Below are 6,055 nucleotides of genomic sequence, written 5' to 3' on the forward strand. Positions count from 1 at the left end.
TGTATAGGAGCATATTCTATTGCAGAAGACCTTCCTATGAAGATCATGGAATCAAATACGGGACATTGAACTAATACTTGGACTTTGATATGAATTTCTTTAACAATTTTCTCTGCAGTGCAAGTTATTAAACTAAAGCTACTCTATTTTCAAAATGTGTTCCAACAGAAATCCTTCATAACTCCTAGCATGGTATCTTAATAAAGAATAAAGTTCTTTTAAAAATCTGCTCTAAGTAGATTTTTCCCCTTTTTTAAATTAAGGATCCCAACAGTGGTATTTTGAAATATTCTCTTGAATTTGTGCATTTAAATTTTATTGCAGTGGTATAGATGAATGCCACTGATGGTATCCTTAAATTTTATTTCTGCTCACCAAGGTTAATCATGATTGTCTATATCTTTTTTATAGTAATCACTTTTGAATTGTGTTCAGATATGCAGTTTCAGGTGTAATCATCAGAGCTGGTTAGTCAGGCATTCCAGATAGTGGTTCTTTTCAGAACCTTTTTAAAAGGGTTGGTTAACTACCTCAGTAGCAGAGGATTGAACTATACCCTGTCTGTACTGTACATAGAAAATCTTTGTAGATAAAAGCAAGGCTTGTTAAATATGATATGAGGGTAAGATTTTAATATACCAAATGTAACATTCTTAGTTGCCTTTAGTTTCAGAGGCTTGTAAGACTTCCTCATGACCATCATAACAGGCCTTGCTTTTGTCGTATTTTGTGGCTGAAAAAGCAGCCTTGCTTCTTCAGATATTGTAGTTATTTGGATGTATAATAGTTTAGCAAGATGTTACTTTTGTAAGACATCAGATGTTCAAAAAAGTGCATCCGAACTTGTACTAAATACTGCAGTGTCCCTTTATAAAAAGTCAGACTAAAACTGACAATTGTACAGCGAAGCCTGACATTTGGATATTTTGAAGTTTTTTCATAAATCATAGAAATTAGTATATGGCTGTAGTTTAGCTTTTTAGGTAAAAGGTATGTTTCATTAGTGCATTTCTTACTGCTGATCACTGTAAACCTGTGAATCAGCTTTCCATTTCTTATGCAGGTCATGATAACTTGTAGAGTAGAGTACAATCATTTGTGCTATGTTTTTAATTTTCTAAAGCACCTTGATGACAGTGAGTGTTCAGTGGTGAAGCATCCTCTATTGAATCACCCTCAAAAATTTTTTTGCCAAGTCCTGAGTTGATAGCTTAAAGTAAAAAGTGAAAATTATAGTTTCATTAGGACTTGGTGTAAAGAAATCCCCTCTCCCCTTCCCCAAAGGGATACTGCAGTTATATCACATACCCAATAGGCACCACGATGAAGATCAGAGCTTATACTTAATTAAGGTTTTATACACACCAGTTCCCCAGTAAATGCAAATTTAACAAGAAAATTAGACATGTCATATGTTCAAAATGCTCATGGCAAACAATCATTTTGCATTCCTGCAAATAAAATTGTTTTATACTGTAAGCTGGAGGCGAGTGTAACTTATTTTTGTAATAAAGTTTTTATTTTTTTTATGTGTCATTAATATAAATGTGTGTTAGTGTAGAAATCTTCTGGTTTAAAAACTTAGAATTGCACACATTTCAGTATGTTTATTTGTACTTACATAATTTTAGAATAGTGGTTGCCAATAGCCTGTATGTTTCACATTAATTGGTTTTTTGTTATCTAAATAAATCATTTTAGTATGTTGTATGTCAGTTACTGGGATAGCTGGGACATAGAGTGTAATTTAAAATTTGTCAATAAGTATTCATTGGAATATATGTAAATGTGCCTTGCCGGTTATTGAAACTTACCTACAAAATGAGTATGGGGTGACAAAAATTAGTTCCTGGTGCTTAATGAAACTTTCTGCCACTGATTTTATATATTACCCCGTGCTTTTTTAAAGTACATCTCTCTCAAAACTTAGTGTAAGTTTGAGGGCTACACAAAACATTTACATTTCATTCTAACATAATGAATATAATAGGTTGTGGAAAGTGGGTAAACTAAATGTAGCCTTCAGTAAAATTGAATCTCAGTGTAATCCTTGGTGCTGGCATTTCCCAGTTCCGAGGAGTTAAATGATCCCATCTAAGAGGTCATTGCCATGCCTATTGGCACTTTACTGTCATAGCATTTTTAAGGGACACTGTCAAGGTGTTTAAGTTAATTCTCAGAATTATTTGTTGGGATTTTAGGACAGGTTTGTTTTACTTAAAGTAAGAACTGCATTGTCAAAGTTGAGAGATGAACACTTTTGTGAGTTCACAAATGTGTTCTCAAGAAAACATTAAAATATGGAGCTCTGGGTTTTCAAGACTATTTGGCATTCTTAGTTTGGGGACTTGGGAGGGAAACTGATAAAAAGAAATTGTGAAGAATTGATGGTTATACTTAAAGAAGGGTAATGTAAACAGTGGTGATGAAATATATACACATCAAGTGAAATTACTTGACAGTGTTCATTTGAATGACTTTGAATTCAAGCCATTATAATTACTTTTAAAATTAAATATCATTTGCACTGTTCTGATAATGGGTGCAGTTTTTGAGCAATATAATCAGAGCTGAATATGCATGTAGTGATTAGTGATGTGAACAATTAACGTTCTGAGAAGAAATACTAACTGTGGTATTTTCAAACTTAAATTTCTGTAGTAAAATCAGTATCAAAGTCTTATCAGATCAAGGAAAACAGGCAATGCATATAAACATACTTTTGAATGTTGTGTGGCCTATAAAGCAATAATGCAATTTATATGGAATGTCATGGGATATGAGAAATGGAAATGCAAAAATAACTAATCCTTTAGTAAAAATGTCAACATGTTAAAGGGGGAATGTTAACTAATGTAGGTTATTGCTATTTGTGATTTGTTTATGGGTTCTTGGCTTTGACAGCTTCAAAGAATGGACAGTGATAAGTCAAAGAAATTTTGTATATATTGTCAAGGAAAGGGTCTTAAATCCAAGAGTCAAGTCCCTTCCTTGGGGTAAAAAATGTATTCTTAAAGCATTCTGATTGTTAAAAAGAAAACTTAAGTTATCTAACCAAAACAGACGCAAGATTTTGTTTCTGCAGACTACTTGGCAATCAAAAGTGATCACAAATTTAGTTTATCAGTTTTCAGAAAGTTGCTTTGTGAGAAAATTTTGTTAGATATATTCTCCCAAGCATGTTTTTTGTGGAAGGTTTTCGGCCATTGCAACTGAATCAGATGTTAAAAATGAAGGGAAAATTGCGCACACACAAAACTGTTGTACACTCATGATTGCAATTTTAGCTTAAGAAACTTTTCTACCAGTTACTGCAAATCTGACTTAAAATGTAGTTTCCTCATGATAAAATAGGAACAGCATAGAAACGGATTGATGGGGTGGTGATCTGAGTTACTGTATATAAAAGTTTTTAAAGAATAGAATGAACATCAAGCTAGATAGGCAAAATTGACACATTTGGAGCAGCTTTTTTGACTGTGAAGCCAAAAGTTGTCAGAAACATAGCAAAATATCCCGTATTATTACAGAGTATCATACGTACTCTCTATTTTAAGAGGAGAAATTAAATAGAAGGGCTTCATGCATTACTATGAAACTTCTCAAGTTCGTAAAACTTCTCAAGTTCGTAAAACTTACAGGAATACCCACCATGATCATTTTCTCTCTGTGTATACCACAAAATTTTCATTTGGCCATAGGAATTCAGTGGTGGGTGTAAAATTAATGACTAAAGAACTTAACTGACACATACATAAAAGAAACAGACTTGTGGGGATATTGTTTTAAGGTGTATTAATTACTCAGTGATCATACCACTCAATAGGGCATGCCACTACTTTCTTAAGATGCTAATTATGAAGCAGTGCTCACAGGCATTTTTTAACTAGCAAATTACTAGATGGACTTTTGGGGTCTGTCACTTTTTAAAAGTATTTAAGACTTAAATTAGCACCACAGTCTGCCTTCAGTAATACACCTAAAATATTCTTCAGGACCAGAAGCATTCAGTTTCAAAATTGTGCAGATGCAAACCAGTATTATTACTAACGCTCTGGGTCAAAGGTTAGGTTTTTAATGTTAACAGTAGTCTGGTAAATATTTAGAAGTCTGGCATTGAGAAACAAAAGCTTGTACCTGACTAGTATTTTTATTTAAAAAAATTAGTTCTGTTAGCTTATTTAAATTGTCTTTTACATTTATTTATCCATAGAATTTATATTTATTTCATTCCTTTCATCTCACTGAAAACTGTCTGCAGGCCCTTTGATTTGGATTAGATGTGTGAAGTACTGTCTTTTGCCAAAAACCTCAAATTACCTGTTCTTTTCAACGTAGTGGTTTTGTGCTTGTTTGGAGATCAGTTCAAAAACTATCTGTACTATCTGTACTGCCTCTGATGTTAAGATTTTATGTATAGCATAAGGAAGCTAGCTCTGACTATATTTTCCTAAGAATAAAGACCTATTTTTGTAGCATGTCTTAGGATCTCCAGGAGTCCAAGAATTATTGTGGGTGTCCTCCATTTCATCACTTTTCACTTAACAGCTTTTAAGTAGACACTTGGAATCTTTAGAGGTCTGTCGCACTTTGATTATCCATACATTCGAAGTAACTAGCCAATAGTGAAAAATTCCCCAAGATATCCTCAGTTGCAATCACATTACTGGAAGATGAATAGAATAAATTCATTAGGCTGGTCTTAATTTTTGATGGAAACATTCTGTTGTCACATACTTACCATTGGATTTGATAAAGTTAGTGATAATTTGGAAAGAACTGGGGACTTGTCAATATATTTGTGGGTTTTGGCTTATACTCCTAGGATTTCTTGGTTGGGGAATGAGCAGTTTTGGCCACGTCCATCAGGACAAGATTCTTTAGGTCACTTAGTGCAGGGTTTAGTTTCTATTTTGGATTAACATTTATATTGATTATCGAAAACAAGCTTTCATCATTTCAGAACAGTCCTGGAAGTTTGACTTTGAGTGTGGGATAAGTCCTAATAAACCATTTTGGAAATTAGTGTCTCGAAGTGTTACAGCTTCCTAAAATGGGTTTCTAACACAATGGGGTCAAAATAAGGTTATTTTAGGATAATATACTGTAAACTTAATTGTCTGATTTTCTACTTTGTCTTTAAAGTGGCTTACAACAAGTTCTAATCTAGAAAGGAGTTATAAAGGTTATCTAATGTTTATGAATTGTCATTTCTTGCCTTTTGTTAGGCTTTCAGCTTTATTCTGAAAAGGAGATTGTTGTTACACAAACTCAACTTGTTTTGGAGAGAATTTTAGGAAACCTAAGGGAGTTGGCATTTTATATCATTTTTGATGGGCAGTTTTTGAGTTTTCAGGGCAGAAGGACATAGTATTTGGTGTGGAAAAGTTGTTACCACAGATTAAAGAATAAGACCAGGGCTTGCTGACAATAATAAATCTGCTAAAGAGTTTTGTAGGTTCCATATGGTAAAATTAGGTCTTGTAACTATAGAAACACCATGATATACAAGAAGAGTTCCAACATACATGTTATGGCTCATTTAATGGTGTTAACTTTAAATTGAAATTTGAATAACATGGAATTTGTGTAACAAGAGTACTGCATCATTTAAACACAAAATTGCTAAAGCTAGGTGCATCTGTATACTAAAACCCTTATGATGTCATTTTTAAGATAATATCTTTAATATGTCAGTATTTATATTAATTGGTTGCTTTAATTGGAAGACCCAGGAATTAGGCCTTCACAGTTGCTTTAAGTTTAACACGTCATGAAAAATTAGACAAGCCTATGTACAAATTGTATTTCTCAGTTTTATTTAATATTTGGAATATACTTAGAGGAAAACCAGAAATAAACAATATTAAAGGTCATCTATAAAAATGACAGAATACACTTTACATTTCCACTCTGGAGCCCCATGTATATGTCATACAGTGTAGTTTGGGCAATTTTGGTCCATACCTCTACCTCCTTTGCTTTTTCCCTTGAAATAGTAAAAATTCACATAAATTTGCAGAAATTAAGTGCTTAGGAGTTATTTAACAGTACT

At 33.0% G+C, this 6,055-nt stretch overlaps 1 protein-coding gene across 4 annotated transcripts in view; it reads left to right on the forward strand.

Moving 5' to 3' along the window:
• The window catches only part of SYNCRIP (synaptotagmin binding cytoplasmic RNA interacting protein), a 35,343-nt gene extending 30,861 nt beyond the window's left edge, over nucleotides 1-4,482 (forward strand). For 3 of the 4 annotated variants that reach the window (XM_023205240.2, XM_023205242.2, XM_023205238.3), the window contains one exon: nucleotides 1-4,480. This exon is cut by the window's left edge and continues 125 nt beyond it. The gene's annotated coding sequence lies outside the window, so the exon portion shown is untranslated. The other variant, XM_023205239.3, reaches the window with a different exon arrangement.
• Nucleotides 4,483-6,055: the final 1,573 nt, after the last annotated feature.

Source organism: Piliocolobus tephrosceles, chromosome 5 (genome assembly GCF_002776525.5).
Source record: "Piliocolobus tephrosceles isolate RC106 chromosome 5, ASM277652v3, whole genome shotgun sequence".
In the NCBI taxonomy this organism is placed as follows: Eukaryota; Metazoa; Chordata; class Mammalia; order Primates; family Cercopithecidae; genus Piliocolobus; species Piliocolobus tephrosceles.